General features: G+C 44.0%; 1 protein-coding gene across 3 annotated transcripts in view; it reads right to left on the reverse strand.

Annotated features, from left to right (window-relative positions):
* Nucleotides 1-18050, reverse strand: part of NAT8L (N-acetyltransferase 8 like) — a 197803-nt gene that overhangs the window by 28888 nt on the left and 150865 nt on the right. Inside the window, exon 3 of one of the 3 annotated variants that reach the window (XR_013608473.1) lies at nucleotides 12483-12677. The exons of 1 other annotated variant lie outside the window; for it this stretch is intronic. The gene's annotated coding sequence lies outside the window, so the exon portion shown is untranslated. Of the gene's footprint in view, nucleotides 1-12220; nucleotides 12678-18050 lie in introns of those variants that run through there. One more of the 3 variants, XR_013608472.1, reaches the window with a different exon arrangement.

The raw sequence follows: 18050 nt of genomic DNA on the forward strand, positions 1-18050 counted from the left end.
TATTTTTGTCAACACAAGAGTTTTTGTCTAGAGTGGTAAACTGTTCCCTTTGTTGGGAACATTTCGCATACTTTCACATTGATCCACCAGGTGTGCATTTGGTACTTTGAAAGATATGAGCAATCGGTGCTGAAAGGTTCATTGTATCGATTCTTACATGGTGTAATCAATGTGCAGCTTAACACACAGACAATTCACAACAATTCTGGATGCACAGTTTGCGTGATTTTGAAATGTCCATTCAAAGTCTCTCACTGTAAATATCTAATTATCGGCATGATGGCATAAGCAGTGCAATGGCTGCATTTTTAAGGTGCTGTGCTGCTTTTGAAATACAGACTCACACAAATGATAGGCGGAATGCAGTACAAATCAAACATTCACCACCATTCACAGATCTAGGGTTAAACCCATAATTTTGTGTTCGCCACATCACCCTAGCTTGGACCCAGCCAAATGAAAATCAGTCTTGACCCTGCCTCCCATGGGAACTGTACAGCCTGAACTGCCAGACCAGGTGCTCCCTATACCGGAAAACAAGTATCCTGGGACCGGGTTTGGGGTATCATCCCTCATCAGCCAGGCTAGCTTAAATCCAGTGATATAGTGAGCACGTCTCGGCATACCCTTCCCATTTAGGACGACAAAGCAAAAAAGCACATAAATGATGGACAGAATGCAGAACAAATCAAACATTCACCCCAATCACAGGTCAGGGTCAAGACTGATTTGATTAAACCCAGATCTGTGACTGACTGGGGGTGAGTGTTTGAAACGTTTCAGCACTTCATTTTACTTTATGATGTTGCTAAGTGCGCCCTAAATGTTTAAGGATATACCCAAACATGGGTCCCTTGCTCGCTGCAACACTGCAAGCTTGCCTGGCTGATGAGGGGGTGATGACTCGAAACCAGTCCCAGGAAGCTTGTTTAACTGTCCAGGGAGGAACTGGCCTGGCAGTTCGAGCTGGACTGCTCCAATGGGACGCACTGTCAAGACTGATTTGCATATGGCTGGATCCAAACTGGAGTGAGGTGGCAAACAAAGTAACGATGGATTAAACCCAGATCTATGACTGGGTGAGTGAGTGAAAAGTTTCAACACTCTGTCCATCATTTTATTTTGTGATGTTGCTATGTGCACCCTAAGTGGCAAAAGGTATGCCCAGATAAGGGTCCCTAGCTTGCTGCGTCACAGAATTCAAGATAGCCTGGCTGATAAGGGGTGATACCCTAAAACCGGTCCCAGGATGCTTACTTTCGATCCAGGGAGGACTTGGCAGCTCAGGCTGGACTATTCAAATGGGGAGCAGGGTCAAGACTGATTTGCATATGGCTGGTCCTAAACTGGGGAGATGTGCCGAAAAAAATAATGATGGATTAAACCCAGATCTGAGACTGGGGTTGAGTGTTTGAAAAGTTTCAACACTCCGTCCATTTATTTATTTTGTGATGTTGCTGGAGCTTTTGGAAAGCCACATTTCTGGGATGGATTTGGCAGTAGGCAGATCTTAATATGCAGAGGGAAGATGCATGTAACTATTTGCTCTTTAGTTAGAAAATATATTTGATATTTTGAATGCAATCAATGATTTCTCAATTGAGAAGGACTGGTTGCTCAGAAAATGCGAGTGCCTAAATATAAGATTTTTGATTGAACTAATTTGTGTGTTGAGAGTGTTCACATAGACCATGAGATGGTCCCCAGTCGTATCTTTTACACTTTGTGGGGAAAGTACGAGCATAAAACCATGCTTTTTTCAAGGCTTGTTTAACAAGGGGTGAGCTTCAGTCAACTCGGTTTATCACAGAGAACTATTATTTCCACAGAAATAATAATTTTCACTTGGTGAGCACTTGTGTCTTAGATTTAGAGACAGCACAAATGGCCAGTTATCTTTGAGGTGGGAGGTGGGTGACTGGAGGCCGGTGATACCATTTGTACTTGAAGAGAGAGTTTTGTTCAGCTAGTTTACAAAACTAGTGTGGAGTTAAGGGCTCCTCTAGAGTTAAACATTTTCTGCACAGAAATTCAATACAGGAATGTGGGATCTCAACTCTTAATACTGATTCACATTTAGAATTGTGTCAGTCTAATATTTGCCCTGGTTCAAAGAAACCTTGTGGCCGTTGATACATCTTTTCCAAAGCCTGATCCTATTACGGCGAGGATTGGAGCTGGCATAGATCACATTCTCCTCCAAATGTAACACAAAAGGACTTGCCAAGTTCAGGGCAACACAAGTCCAACACTGCTGTCACTTATATGTGCAGGAAGAAACTGGTCTTTAACTATATAGAAATTCTTGCAAAGTGTAACGCATGCACGTGAAACAAGGGGTTATGCGGGGACTCTGTGGGTGAAGGGCAAGAATTTAATGCTGCATCCAGCACTTAACATGCTTCTGATCTTGGACAATTGGGATATGAGCTGACAGGAAGGTGAGACTGCTCCCCGGAACAAAGATTTTATATAAAGTTTATCACAACCATGCTCGCACTTATGAGTGTTTTCGTTTTGGAAATAATGGGTTCATAAACCGGTTGCTCAGCATCAACAGACAGCCAACAGCGATGGGTCTGGTAGGTAGGCATGACACATTTTCTGAACAGCTGGTAACATGTAAATAATAGGGGTTTTGTTGTCACAGTTGTTACGGTATACAAAATTCCTTCTTCACAAATGAAGGCCGAGAGAAAACAATCTACCAAGACTTTTGTCCTCCCAAACACAAGACTAAACACTACACATAAAAAAAGGCCTGGATCCTCATATCAATTACTATGCCAACTGATATGGAGCATTTCCCTGGCAAACGTAAGGCCCTCACCCACAAAAATGTGTGGCATGGTTCATCATCGAGCTTCCCACACATTGTGCCCCGTAGTGTCCAAGGTAGGCTCTACCATCTGCAGTGGGTGTGAGTTTTATTTTATAGTGTCCCCACCAAAGAAATGTTAAATGACCAGAGTAAAAAGGTTACAACTAGCTAGAACTCTCAGAACAATACTTTATTAGTTGATACCAAAAACGTTACTAATTACCTTGTCATCCTACTACACGCCAAAATGTTTCGGACGTTCTTGTTAGTGCGCTATGGGTCAGTTGCCTTCATCAGGACGTCTCATACTTTGGCTTCTACAGTAGAGTACCTTTCTGGTACATCCATAGATGTCACGTGTGACTTGCTGCTGTTTGTGGTGCACTGTCATCTAAAATCACCTATGTAAACCCTTAAAAAATATATTTACGGTACGATGGTTATCCACCGATGGACGGATTTAACTCGGTGAGGTCTGGTGGTGTCAGTCCCTTGAGGAAAATGGGACGACAGGAGTACACCCCCTCGTTTCACAGTGTTGAGAAAATGTATCTGAATACCACGAGGAAAAATCTCCAGATAAGCAAGTATGTGACAGCCAGGATACTGTGAATCTATGGTGGCTTTTTTAGGGGTGTTCATAGGTGATACTAAGTGACATTGCACTACAACACCAGCACACTGCACGTGACATCTATTCATTGAACCGAAAAGCAAATTTGGGTGGTAGCCAGAGAATGAGACTTCCTCACAAAGACACATAGGCACGAGCAAGAACGGCCAACACATGTTGACAAGGTGTTTACTAACTTTTTTGCCATCCGTCGTTTCTGTTTTAAATCCTAGCAGAACAATCCTTCTAAAGTATTCTTAGGAGAGTTCTAGATATTTTGAACCTTTTTACTCTGACATTTCTTTGGAGGGATTACTAGTAAAAAAAAACACTTTCTACCACTTTATGTGGTAGAACCCACCTTCGACTCCTACGGGGCCCAAGGATTGGAAAGCCTAAAGACGAAGCATGCCACACATTTTTGTGGGTGAGGCCCCAACATTTCACAGGGAAGTGTTTCATATAAATTGGTAAAGTGATTGATTTGCTGACCCTAGCTTTTTTATATGTAGAGTGTAATAAAACAATTCTTCACACGTATTCAATGTTGTACTAGGGATTCCTGTGTGAATTAATTTATCATAATGTGCAGCCCCTTTCTAGGATATCGTGCCAGTGGTATGCAATGGTTCCTATTATTCAGTTAACAATGCATTTCATCATCATGATTATGATTCCCCCCCCATTATCAGATGTTTTAATAGCAGTGCTGCTGTTGGCAGAGGGATCCTTAAATACACTTTATCTGTTAGAGAGATCTAGCCGCAGATTCCTTATATTAGAATCTACCCCAGGTGCCACACTGTATCCGGAAACTTTTTTCCCCACAGTACATCTGTGCATCAGCAGAGGGTGTTGAGCGACTCCACAGGGACGTCGTCCCCGGTTGTGACGTCAGCGAAGTCCATATAAAGCCTCTGCTGACACGCTGACATCAGTTCCTCCTTTTCCACGCTTGCAAAGCAGATCCGGAACCGACTTCGGGCCGTTATTGGCCCATTCCTCTTTTCTACCTCTGGAACAGTGTGCCGAAACTATGTCATCTGGGTTTAAGCCCTGTCGTTCTTGGGAGAGCCAGATGTCGTTCACGGATCCACATACTGTCTGCTTATGGTATCTTGGCGAGCACCACGATTCCATCAACTGCAGGTCCTGTCAGCGTCTCTGGCCGAAGGCATTAAAGGAATGCTGCATGAAACTCCTCGTGGTGCGGCTTTCGGATGAACCGCAGCTTCATCCACCTTTTCCAAAGTCGAGAGACAGGTCGAGGAGTTGCTCTGGTGAAGAGCCGTCACCTTCAAAGAAAACCCCGAAGAACCAACGTACTGCGCATAAGTTGGACATCGCTTCGCAATCTACTGGTTCCGGAGACCTCTCAGGGGGCCCCGCGCCTCCCTAAATACCCCGACCTGGAGCAAGCTTCAACCGAATGAAGAAATATTTTTTTTTCGCTTCAACAGGTTTTTGACCCTCTGACTCACTCTTAGTGCGCTTTCCAGCCCCAAAGAGGTACTGAGTGTCCCAGCGGAACTCTCGCTGGTGGTTTCAGCCCCGGTCAAAGCAGGAACCCTAAATCTGATAGCAGATTCGACATGGTGCCGGTGCATAGCCCTCCAGGGTTCACACCTTTGGCGTCGGTCTCTCTTCAGCCTGCGATGTTAATGGAACCACTCAATGCAGTTCCCATTGCCATTTCCGACGTTGTATAGCATCCTCAATAACGTTGATGGTGTCAAGTGCGGCATTGGTGGCGCAGCTCATTGTGCATCCGTCTAATTTGGATCATATTCAGCCTCTATCTGGTTTCCCTGTGGGAAATCCTCATTTTACTCATGGAGAGGAGGATGTGAGGAAGACTTCTTTGGGTCCTCTTCCCTCACCATCCTTGAAGGATACTTGACTAACTGATCTGGGGGGCGCAAGTGGTCTGCAGTCGTCTCCAGCTTCAGACTTGCTCTCACCTCCGGGCATTACAAAGAAGGACTGTTTCTCTTTGTCAGAGGTTATATGAAGAGCAACTGCAGTTCTGAATTGCCAATTCCCTTCTGTGCAGTTGTCCACAGATCCATTGATGAAGGTTCTCCATTAAGGTGAGACAGGTGTTGTCCCATTACTCCCCTTCAACTAGCCCCTCTTTGACATATTATTGGGTACACGGGCACAACCTGTCACTGGACCGCATGCTGACCGGGCAGTAGGCCCTCAGCATCATCCTGCGCCATGAGATCTTCGCTGCCTCTTATGACACCCCATCACTAAAGGACTGGTAGTACAACTGCTACTGCGTCGGCGGGCCCTAATGCCCTTCCGGTGGTTTCACCTAGCAAGGAATCCAGGTGGTTGGATAATTGTGGTTGCAGTCTTTTCTTCTGCCAGTGCGGCTTTAAGATCTTTTAACACTACCTGTGTTTTAAGTAGAATGCCTCATGCCCTATGGGACTCTGTTGCACAGCGCCACGTAGAGGCTCTTTTGGATTGGCCGAGCGTTAAAATGTGAGAGAGGTAATACAGAAGGGAATGAGGAAATGGTCAGACCAGTTAACACGGATGGGTGAAGCAGTGGTAATCTGGTCTGATTTGGAAAACACGAGGTCCAAAATTGAGCCCTTGGCATGTGTAATTTCCGAGCAGTGTTGTGCAAGTTTGTTAGCTGAGAGAAAGGTTGCAAGCTTGTTGGCAAACGAGTCTTCCACAGAGCCCCAGTGGAGATTGAAATCACCTAGGAAGATCTGCTGGTCGCTCTGTGAATATTGGTCACTAATGAAGTCGATTAATTCCTCCATGAAGGAAGAGCAATTACCAGGCGGGTGGTAGATGGTATGGAACCTGAAGGGTGTGCCATGATGAACTTGGAATTCTAGGGAGAGGCATTCAAAGGTGCGAAAGAGGGTGGAGGGCATTGGAGGGTGTTTCTGAAGATGATCGCAACACCTCCTCCGATCTTGCCTGGTCTGTCGTTTCTGAGAATAGAGTAGTCGGTAGGTAACAAAAGATCAAATGAAGTGTGAGAGGAGTCATTAAACCAGGTCTCTGTGAGAAAGAGCATGTCGAGACTGTGGTGAGTGATGGTGTCGGAGATTTCCAGTTTGTGTTTGGTTGCAGATCTGCAGTTATGGAGCATACAGTGTAGCTCTGACACAACTATTTTGGTGATGTGAGAGTCTGGACTGATGAGGGGGATAGGGATTAGATTCTTGAATGAGGGTACCCCTTGAGGGGGAGGCTGGGAAGTTCTGACGGAAGAGATGGTCTGAATGGCAAATTGAGTAGAATTGTTAGGAGAGGCGAGTGTAGGGGAATTGACATTGATGGTCTTGTAGGTAGCCAATAGGTTGGTAATGTCTGTGGAGGACAGATTGTGGTTGGCTCTATTGAGTCGCGGGAGCAAGGAACTCCTCGGGAGGTTGTTCGGGGAGTGGGATATCTTAGCACAAAGGAATGAAATGGATGCTTCAAGCTGGGAAATGGGCGAGATGAGGGAATCAAGTTTAGTTTCCAGGGTGAGGTGTGCTGAGCACGGAGTGAAGGGTGGCTCAATGGTTAAGGGAGAGAGAGGACTAGGCAAAGGAGGACAGGAGGAAGTGGGGGACCGGGGGGAGCTGGAGTATCTGCATGCAGGAACCTCAGCATCTCGCATCAGTGTGTCGGCAGGGAAATCCTGATCTCCTCTCTTTGTCTCATCGAGATGTGATGTTTATATACCCAAAAGTCACCCCGGGGGTTCTACCTTGCTGTGGCACTTGTCGGACTTAGGGTGACGTTGGGAACAAACTTTATACATAGTTATTATACAGGAGATGGTAGTCCTGCTGAGTTTTCAATAATCCTCATGCACAATGTATGAGGCTTTTACCAGGGAAAATCCTGTATTCTGTGTGCAGTGTCATATCTAGGTAAAAGGTCAGTCCCCAAGAACCGTTATGTGTGTAATGTAGGGGAGAGTATAGGTGAAAGGTTATCATGTTACCTGAGCCTATATTGGGGTACCTATATGGAATATAACACTGAGACTTCAATGAAGTAAGTGGACTGGATGTTTAAGATAGTAATAATGGATTCACAATTGTGAAGTTTTTTGTCATTATGTTTTGGGGTCATTTGTTTTGAAGCTCAGAGGATACTTAATGTTGTCGAGGATGCGCAGATTTTAACAAGAGTGGTGCAAAGTTACTGGAATTGCAAGAACACTTGCCCTTGTCAGTAAAGAGAGAAGGTGCCATGTTTGGGGACGACAGATGTTTGAGATTAATGTGGTAGGGTTAGGAGGTATGGAAGAAGATGCTGCAGTTTTGAGATAATGTAGATGGGATTAGGGGTCTTGTGCGTAGGCCCGTGTTTGGCGCACAATACATAAGGTGTTTCGACTCAAGTGGACAGTGGAAGGAGAAGGGTGGCCTTGAGTTGACAAGTGCATTTCTACTGATGAAGGTATGGAGGAAGCTCTTCACTTGAGGAGGGGAGGAAATACACATGGCTAGATGCCAAGGGTGGAATGTGGTTTGCCCATCAGGAATGAGACTGATTTATTCTGCATTATCATCTGGTTTTCTTCAATATTGTTGACTCTGGAGGACGAGAGATGAAGTTGGGTCTCAAGGGCTAGTTTTTTCCTGATGTTTAATTGTATCTGAAGTGTCAGTCAAACTGTTTCAGGTTTTACCATGGTTGAATCAAGATTTTACCATTGCTGTAATAGATATATACATTCGCATTTTCAATGAAGGCAAAGTCACATTAAGGGGTCGATTAGGATCGCGGTTTTTCCGCATCCTCGGGGCCGGCGGAAGGCACCGCCGGCCCAGAGGATGCGGAAAAACCGCAGCGGACTGACCAAAGACCCACCGCCACATTAGGATGGCTGGTGGGTCCTGGTTTCCGTCCGCAGCTTTTCCGCCGCGGCTAGCTTACAACCGCGGCGGAAAAGCTCTAATATGGTGATGGTGTCTGTCAGACACCGTCCACCATATTAGGATGGCCTGTAAAGTATGCCTTTCCGCGGCGGGTTTTCCGCCGTGGAAAAACATACGGAACTTCACTGCGGGGCCCGTTGCGGGCCCCCTAGGTGAAGGGGGGGTGGGGGGTGCACATGGGGGGTACCTATGGTACCCCCCTGCATTTGCATGCAGAAAGCGGCAGGCACCGCGCGGTGCCTGCCTCTTACTGCATGCAAATGCAATGCGTGCATTTTTAACATTGCGGCGGGTGCAGCTTGAAGCTCCACCCGCCGCAATGTTAAAAATAGAGGATGTGACCGCAACCCTTGCGGTCACATCCTAATTGCACAGGAGGGAACTCCGCATGCCATGCGGAGGTTCCCTCCTGCTCTGGGGTCGCGGACGGACGCAAGTCCGTCCGCGATCCTAATGACCCCCTAGGGACTTAGGATTAAAAGCAGTCTGATTGAGCAAGAATCTGAAAAGCCCTTATTCAGCAGTGTCTTTAATGGGACTGTATGATGTTTGCTCAAGTAATGACGTAAAAAATATTATAAGCAATTTCTCCAAAACGCCAAATTTATTTTCCCAGATTCATCTAAATCCCCATGTAATCAATTGAACTGGATAGAGTACATATTGGAATTCAACTGACATCGTTTTTGCAGCCTAATTTATTATATTATTACAAAGTAGGGCAGTATTGTTAAAATCTGTTATCTTGGCGTCTGTTATCTTGGCGCCTACATGTGCAGCCAGAGGCCTTTCTGGAATGATTCTGAGGTCAAGGACCACGCCCCAGCATCTGCAACGCTATCCCAGATCTCATCGCCCTGGTTACTTTAGACTCAGAGCACTACATCTTCCTAGGGGATCTCAACTTTCAACTTTCACCGGAAAGCATGAGCAACATCGACCTCAAGCAACTTGTCACTGACCTGATACATGTCTCAGGACACATGCTCGACCCCATCTTCACCTCCCGCGACAGTCAAGTACACCCACGCCACACAACTCACCTGGTCCGACCACTACAGCATACATTTCACCATCGCAGGACCCACCAATGCAGGCACGGTGCCCCCCAGATTCATGCATAGAGAGTGGAAAAAGATATCAGAAGACCAGTGGAATAACACTCTCTGCTCCCACATCCCAGACTGCAAACCCGACCCAGAACAAGAAACAAAAAACCTCTGCCAGTGTATCACAGAATGCACAGACAGCAAGACTGCCAAGGTCAGAGGACCACCCAAAAGAGCCAGATGAGTCACTAAAGAACTGCAGTCTAAAAAGTGCAACTACTGACAACTAGAAAGAAAGTGGGGTCCCAGCAAAAAGTCGGAAGACCGAATCACCTTCAGGACTGCACTGAACCAGCACTACAACATCCTGAAAGAAATCAAGAAGAACACCCTAACAAACAGCATTGAAGCCAGCACGAACCACAGCCAGGAACTCTTTGCCATTGTAAAGGAGTTCTCCAACCCAGCAGTAACAGAGAACAACATTACACCCTCCCAGAAACTGTGCGACAACCTTGATGATTTCTACCAGATATCGGCCATCTATGAAAATTTCAAACGCCAACCCTCTGCCGCCAACAGTATCAACCAGCTCACACCCACAAACACAAACCCTGAACACCAGCTCACCCACTGGGACCTCCTCACGATGCAAGACACTATATCCATCTTGAACTCTGTGCACTCTGGAGCATCCACATATCCCTGCTGCCACTACGTCTTCAACCTCAGAAGCAATACCACCGGTGACGCACTCAGGAAAGTCCTGAACACCTCCATCATCTCGGCCTCCTTTCCTGAGGACCAGAAACATGCTGAAGAAAAGCCCCTCCTGAAGAAACCCATCCGAACCTAAGAACTACTGCCCCATCTCTCTGTTGCCCTATCCAGCAAAGGTCCTTAAGAAAGCAATCAACCAACAATTCACTCAAAACCTAGAACACCCAAACCTCGTGGACCCTTCCCAATCCAAATTTTGAGCCAATCACAGCACAGAGACAACCCTGATTGCAAGCACCGACAACATCAGGACCCTCGCGAGCCATGAGGAAATAGCAGTTGTTGCATACATCTATTACCAGTCAGCAATACCCATGCCTCTACGGTGTGCGTCACAATGGTAGCCCACAAGGAAGGTGCCAGTAGGGAGGTTGGGAGGTGCAGGAAGTGAACTAGCCCTGTCTGCTGGGTGGCATGTAATGCTTTCTGCCAGGAAATACCGTCCCAGTTGTGTAAAATTCTATCACGTTAAAAGCCGGAAAAAGAACACCACCCCTTTAAACCTATACCTGATTGCCAAGCAAGGAAGATGCAGTGTTCCATATGTCTCTATTCATGAAGTTCTGCCTGAGGAGATGAAGAGGAATCATAAGTAGTCCGTCTCCTCCACTAATTGTTCCACAAAGCAGACCTCCTGTAAGAGGCTAAGGGCAAAAACATATTAAGCAGAAAATGGACTAATGGGACAGTGTAAAACAAAACAGTATTTACAAACGTGAAAAGTATTGTTGAATTATGAATTCGCGTACTCACTCAGACACACACACTTTTGTCTTCCCTTCCAATATCCTGCCTGAGCATCTTTCATCTCCCATTAAAATCACTCACTGTACTTGCTGTCCTGTCTATGCCTGCTGAGTGTTTCTCCTTGCACTTCTTACTCCCCTAAGTGGAATGTGCTACCTGCTACAGCAGAAGTGGACTAGTCACCTGTTGTAATTTTTGCTTTTGAGCTGACAGCTCTGGGCTTGACAGCTCTACCACCAAACGTTCACATGACCTAGCCAAAGCTTATGAACTGTGGGTACACCAGTACATCCACCGCCAGCCCGATTTAGTTCTGACAGATTACTGTTCATCCCGCTTCCAGCTACCATATCACCAATGTAATATTGTTAAGAGCAAACCAATCCATCTTGGTATACTATGCTTCTCACCCATCAGGGTCCAGAAAACTGTCTTTTGTAGAATCATTAACAACATCACCTGTAATGCAGCGGGGAATCCAGAGGGAGAAACAAGGTCCAAAGTCAGCAGCATCATCATAAAATAAGAGCACAGATCAATTTAAAGAAAAGGGAAAAAACATAATGATTCTGGGAATGCTTCCCATTTAACACTGGTTCTGGGGATAGGTGAGGTTAGCATTGCAGAATATAGATGAAAGTATTAGCAGGTGGGATCCACCTCACTGTAAGGAATTTGACGTGGAACAGGTAATGTAGTAAAATACCTTTTGAATAAAGGAGTAGGTAGCAAAGGTGAATGATAATATTCTATATGAATTATGCAACAAACCTGTAGTCTACCGTGAGGTTCCACAACAGGCTGTTTGTATTATCATTGCACCTCTTGGTGGCTTTCATCCGCGTTACATAAAAGTATGCCTCTGGTAAACAGTTTGATGGAAAGATTTAGGTCAAGGAATATTGGTATGTATGGGGACAAATAAATATAATGGTAAATCATTTGAAAGATGTGATATAGGCTTACTATTTAAAATAAAATGTAAGCTTTAGTTGTCATCAGATCGTTATTAGTCTCCATGTAATGTGAGAACACAGGGATTAGAAAATGGAAGGTGCAAATAATTTAGGACTATATGTCCGTTGGAGAGGGAGTAACCATCTTTGAGGGTTAAAATTAAACATCTTTTAAACACTGATGATAATTATCAAAGGCAACTACCTTTTAGATGGGAAAGATCTTTTGTAATTATCAATATCATTTTCAAAATTAGTTATTGCCAAAAGATTATTTATAGGCATGGATACACACTTTTGGGATTGACAATGAACCCTCGTGGCCATTAGATTGCTAGCGTAAGAAAACATTTTTAAAGCCTTAATCCCAAAAACATTGTGGCCATCTGTGGCCAAAAATAAAAGAATCCTGAAGAACCTAAACAGACACTCACCTTGTGAATGTTGCAGAGAAGATTCTAGAAAGGAAAATCCTAATTTCAACAATTACAAGTATTGAAAGCATGAAAAACAGAAGAATCCCAAGAGCAGTAAAGCAAAAGGGATGTTCTTTCAGCTCTCTGGAGTTTGTCACAGGTTTACACTTTTCCTGACCCTGGACCTTACTAGGATAGTGACTCTGCATTCTGTGTTCCCAGCAGCGCATTAGGTCGATAAGCCCTCACAACTTCATGGCACTGCAGTGATCCACCACACCTTCCACATGTTAATCCCTGTGCTCTGACTCCTGCAGCCCAGTAATTGCGCAGAACTCTGGAACTGGAAACTCTCAAGGCGACTGCAACATTCCGTTTCCAATTCCTGACAAGGAAAAAGAAAGCAGTGTTGAAGAGAAGTCAGAAGACAACAAAGTCCTACTTTCTATACTGTTGCACTTAGATTCCTGTCCTCTGCTCAAGTTTACTTCTAAGTGGCATACCCAATACAAAATAACCTGGTTGCGTAGCCTTCAGTATTTAGTGCCGATTTGTTTGTGTTTCAGCATACCTTTTTGTCAATCTACTCCTTTTCAAATGAGTCTACCATCAAATCAGGTATAAGACCCCCACCCATTGTCTCTGGCTAGCTAAATTAGGTCTGGGCTAGAAGAAAATGACCAGACCTGAGGATCTGGTTAATTAGCACTTGTGCAGCGATAGCATAGGTCTATTGCTGAAAAGAAGCAAATGTGCAATGATAACACTGGGACAATTTTATTTATAACATTTATAAAGCGCACTATAACCATACAGGTATCCTGGCACTGAGTACCTTACATAGACAAAGCAGCTGCTGGTAGAGAACAGGGAGGAGCATTAAAGGTTACATGGGGAAAATCCAGATGTTCAAGGCATTCCTAAAGTGCAGTAGTTCAGATAAGGATCTTAGGGTAGCTGGTAGTTTATTCCTCAGCCAATGGTCGAATCTGACCCAAATTTACTAAATTAAGTCCGGCCATGAAGGTCAGATTCAAGATAGCTCTCTTCTTTTAAAACACAATGGCCATCATCTATTTACACCGGAGTTTTAAGGGTTTAAATCCAGGTAAGCAAAACCTATCCTTTCATTGTATTCTGAGAATTACAAGACGTTTTAATAATCTATGGTTCATGATGAAGTAGTTCTGAAACATATAAACATAAAATTGCTATTATATTGCCTAAATTAGGTGATGCGCATGGAATTATCAAGCCCTCATACTAAGATGTAGATAGTAACTACAGGTCACACTGTTTAACGAAGCAACTTTTGCAAATTTTTTTATTAGGGATATCTACGATCAAAAATTACAAATCTATTTTAACTGCTTTTTGAACAAGTTTCTGTAATCCATGCATAGCCATGTTTTTTTTAATTCGCTAAATATTGCTTTTGTGAGTTATGTTTATTAGACAGACGATATGTGTCTCACCTAATCGCTAATTTTCTTTCACACTAAGTTCAACATTGGTTCTCCTGGTGTTTTGTTTGTAGAAGTTCTAGCATAACTGTGACATGATCACTTTTGCAAGGTAGGTTTTTGGAGTGTATTTGGGGAGAGCCAGAATACACTTCTAAACTTAGGACTCAAAACATTTGAAACTCTTGACTTTGGGGTGGGTGTAAGGCATCTGCAACACTGCCAAATTTCAGAAATCAATCCTAGTTCTGTTAAAGTGAAAGTCTACCATTGCTGGTAGCGAGAAAACAATGACAGAAAATAAAAGCCCATACAACAGACCATATGTTGAAAATTATGAACTGAACACTGAATAACTGATGTTCTGTTCATTGCAATATTAAACATTAATTGAGATCCTTTCCAATCATTACATTCAAGCAAATGCTAGTTCGAACTAGAAACATCAATCAGAAGAGATGTAAACTTTGTAGTGAACGGAGCACTTAATGAAGCCGGGGTCAAAGTCACAAAAGAAGAGAAAACCAGGCTAGATTTGGGTAAGTGGTTATGGGTATTCACAGAGAACCAACGCTACAATCAGGATGTTTTAGCAGAAGAGCATATGTTTCTCCAGAGCAAGTAAACAAAGACAGTAAACTTACAAATGACTTGTGGCTCACAATATGTTCAGGTGGGAAGAAATACCTGATTTCCATCACTCAGATAAGCTACATGATCAATCCATTAGCAAGGAAAGCAAGTGAGTGTGTAGTAAGAAATGTGCCTGTGGACTCGGGATCAGTTTTGCTCTAGGCAACAATATGCCAAAAGGGTTAACTCTACTGGATGTAGTTGTAACTTTAAAGATCTAGGAATACACAATGATAATTGTTGAGCTACGCTAGGTATAGATTGATAAAGAGTAAATGAGAAAATACTTTTTCCAAACTTATTTTACAAACAGTGAACAGTCAACTGTTAACATAAAGACACAATATTTAATAGGCACAGAAATGTAGAATTAGTGATGAATATAAAGAATGGTAATAATAAGGAACATGAGACCTTACTAATCATTATTGAAGCTTAAACATCAATTTGGTAATGTACTTAAATGTTTGGTGTATATCTATATGACTGAAATATTAATATTAAGATGTCGCACAAATATTGCTACGTGCACTGATGCACAGATTGTGTTAACAGACTTGGCCACACTTGGACTTAATAAAAAGAATCAGGGGCCTACCCATTCTGCGGGCCACACTTTAGACCTAGTGTTCTGTAACTCAACAGCTATTAATTGTCTGACTCCAAACCAAGTTGATTGGACAGACCACTCTGTTATTATGTTTTACACTCGCTCTAACTATAAAGTCAAAGTTATCCAGAGGACTATGGCTGACGTTAGGAGGCCCTGGAACAAATTAACCCCAGTAGACTTTAGGGAAAATTACCCTGAACCTAAATGGGTAGTATGCGGAGAAAATGCCACTTTAGCCCTAAGCGCATTTAGTGAAGCTGCGTTAACAACTATCAATCATGTGGTCCCGCTTAGAACTTATAAACCCCGACCTGCCACAAAACAAGAAGTCTGGTTCACTGGGGATCTCAGACAATTAAAAACGACCATGAGAAAGTTAGAGAAAAAATGGAGAGTCACACGAAAGGCAGATGATAAGGAGGATTTTAGGAGGTCGTTCAAAAGTTACCATAAAGCAATCCGAGCTGCTAGGAAACAACATATAGCAGCTCAATTATCAGCTGCTGGTACCAACGTAAAAACCCTGTATCAAATTCTACAGACGTTCACTAAGCCCACTGCCTGTGACACGGAGGGGATCGAATCCCAAGAACTCTGTGATAATATTTCACAGTTTTTTGTTAGGAAAATCGAAGCCATCTATACTAAGATACTAACGTCTAACTCCATCTCTAACAATCCAGTAACAACTGACTGTCGAATCCAGCCACATATTATGACTACAGATAATGAGGCTAAGAAGCTTGCCGTTTTCCCACCCATCTCCATTGAAGAATTGACTGTTCTTGTCACGCAAACAAAGAGTGGGTGCCCCACAGACATCATCCCGGCACGTATTATGCCACTTCTGCTGGATGATCTGGGGGTTGGAATGCGACATGTAGTCAATCTGTCCTTGTGTACTGGGGAAGTCCCTTTAGACTGGAAACAGGCTCTTGTGAGACCTCTGCGGAAAAACAATTCGATCCCCTGGTCTGATTTGACAAATCTGAGACCGATCTCTCTTCTCCCTTTTATAGGGAAGCTTGCTGAGAGACACGTGAATCAGCATTTGTCTAAATTCATTGAACACGCGGGTGGACTCGACCCCTCCCAGTCGGGTTTCAGGCCCAGGCACAGTACTGAGACCGCCTTGCTGTCCGTCGCTGACAATCTTCAGATGTTACAGGACAAGGGCTATTCCGTTGTCCTGGTACTTTTAGATTTGTCAGCGGCGTTTGACACTGTGTCACACGACATCATGACCTCCAGACTAGTTGACATCGGTCTGGAAGGCAAGGCTCTGGCCTGGCTAAGGAGCTTTTTCATCAAACGCACCCAGAGAGTCATCTTGGGACCATACCAATCAGAGGTGGTGGCTATCTCGAAGGGGGTGCCACAGGGCTCTTGTTTGAGCCCTACGTTATTTAATATCTACGTGGCACCCCTAGCTAACATCATGAGATCCCACGGGTTCATTCCAGTATCATACGCGGATGATACCCAACTCCTCTTCCCTTTTAAAATCATGACTCCTGAGGTGCGTGACTCCTTCGCCCGGGGGATGAAGGAGGTGGCACGGTGGATGGCAGCTAACTTCCTGCAGTGCAACGTCTCCAAGACCGAGGTTATGCTCTTTGGAGAGGCCAAACGCTTATGGACTCCGGACTGGTGGCCTCAAGATCTTGGCCCCGTCCCTGAGCCCCAAATGGTGGTAAAAGACCTGGGAGTGAAACTGGACCATGAGCTTACCCTAACACAACAAACTAATCAAGTGGTAGGCTCATGTTTCCATGTTATTGGGCTTCTCAGGAGAGTATTCCCTCTGTTACCGGATACCACCAGGAGAACGTTGGTCCAGTCACTAGTGTTAAGCAGGCTGGACTATTGCAACGGGTTGATGTTAGCTGCCAATGAGAGTGTCTTTGCCAGATTGCAGGTTGTGCAAAACACTGCTGCACGACTGGTTCTAAATGTCCCGCCTCGTACTCCCTCAAAACCGTTGCTGGCCAAACTCCACTGGCTTCCAGTAAAGCAGAGGGTGATGTTTAAGATCTGCTGTGTCATCCATAAATGCCTCATTGGAAAGGGTCCTGGTTACCTCACTGAAAAATTCATCCCTTATGTTCCATCTAGATCTCTGAGATCGGGAGATCAGGAATTGCTATGTGTTCCCAGGGCCTTGAAGGCAAGAAAGGGGGGAAGGGCCTTATCAGTAGCTGGCCCCAAGTTGTGGAACCAACTCCCGAAGGAAATTAGAGTATGCAGGGAACATTTCCCTTTTAGAAAAAAACTCAAAACCTTCCTCTTTAATTATTAGTTGGTCTTAGGGCTATTTACTAAATCATGACTAGCTTTCTGTTCTTTAGTTGCTGCCAAAGGCGCGGAGATACTCCCTTGGGAGTCGATTCACAGCGCCATACAAACATGCAAATAAATAAATAAATAAATATTGAGGATTATGAATGCATAAAGAGAGGATATTCCAGTGAAGAAGCGCAGCACGGCAATGTTCACATTCACTGCATACAGAGAGACTTTCACAACAATTCACTCAGGAACAATGAAGTAAGCACCTAGCAAAGTATTGTTATAAAATTATAAAACTTTTTTGACCCATCATCCTCAGGGTTATACTAAATATTCCCATTCTTTGCTAAGAGACCAGAAAAGTATTTGCTTAATCTTCTACAACACTACCTTTGAACTAAAAATGCCACAGATCAATGCTGATCACCCATTAGTTCTCATCATTAAACTAAATCCACATCTCATTATAGGTAGTAAATGAACTATCCATCGACGTTTGAGAATGGGGTGTGTAGTAATTATTTTATGGGCGCTCTTGTAAGCCCCAATATTGACATAGAACCCTTCTTGTCATTAAGTTCATAACAATGGTTTGGCTGTTAAGTGTTCTTGCCAAACTGGATGCCATTCTCGTCCAAATCAGATTCTTAGTATTAGACATGAGCTTCCTCGTGTGGTAGCACTGTAGTCGGCTTCCACATGTGTTTTTAAAAAAAGTATTCAGACATATGGTTGTGTCGTGAGCAATGATCGCACTCAC

The sequence above is a fragment of the Lissotriton helveticus genome, chromosome 2_2, assembly GCF_964261635.1.
Source record: "Lissotriton helveticus chromosome 2_2, aLisHel1.1, whole genome shotgun sequence".
NCBI classification, from domain to species: Eukaryota; Metazoa; Chordata; class Amphibia; order Caudata; family Salamandridae; genus Lissotriton; species Lissotriton helveticus.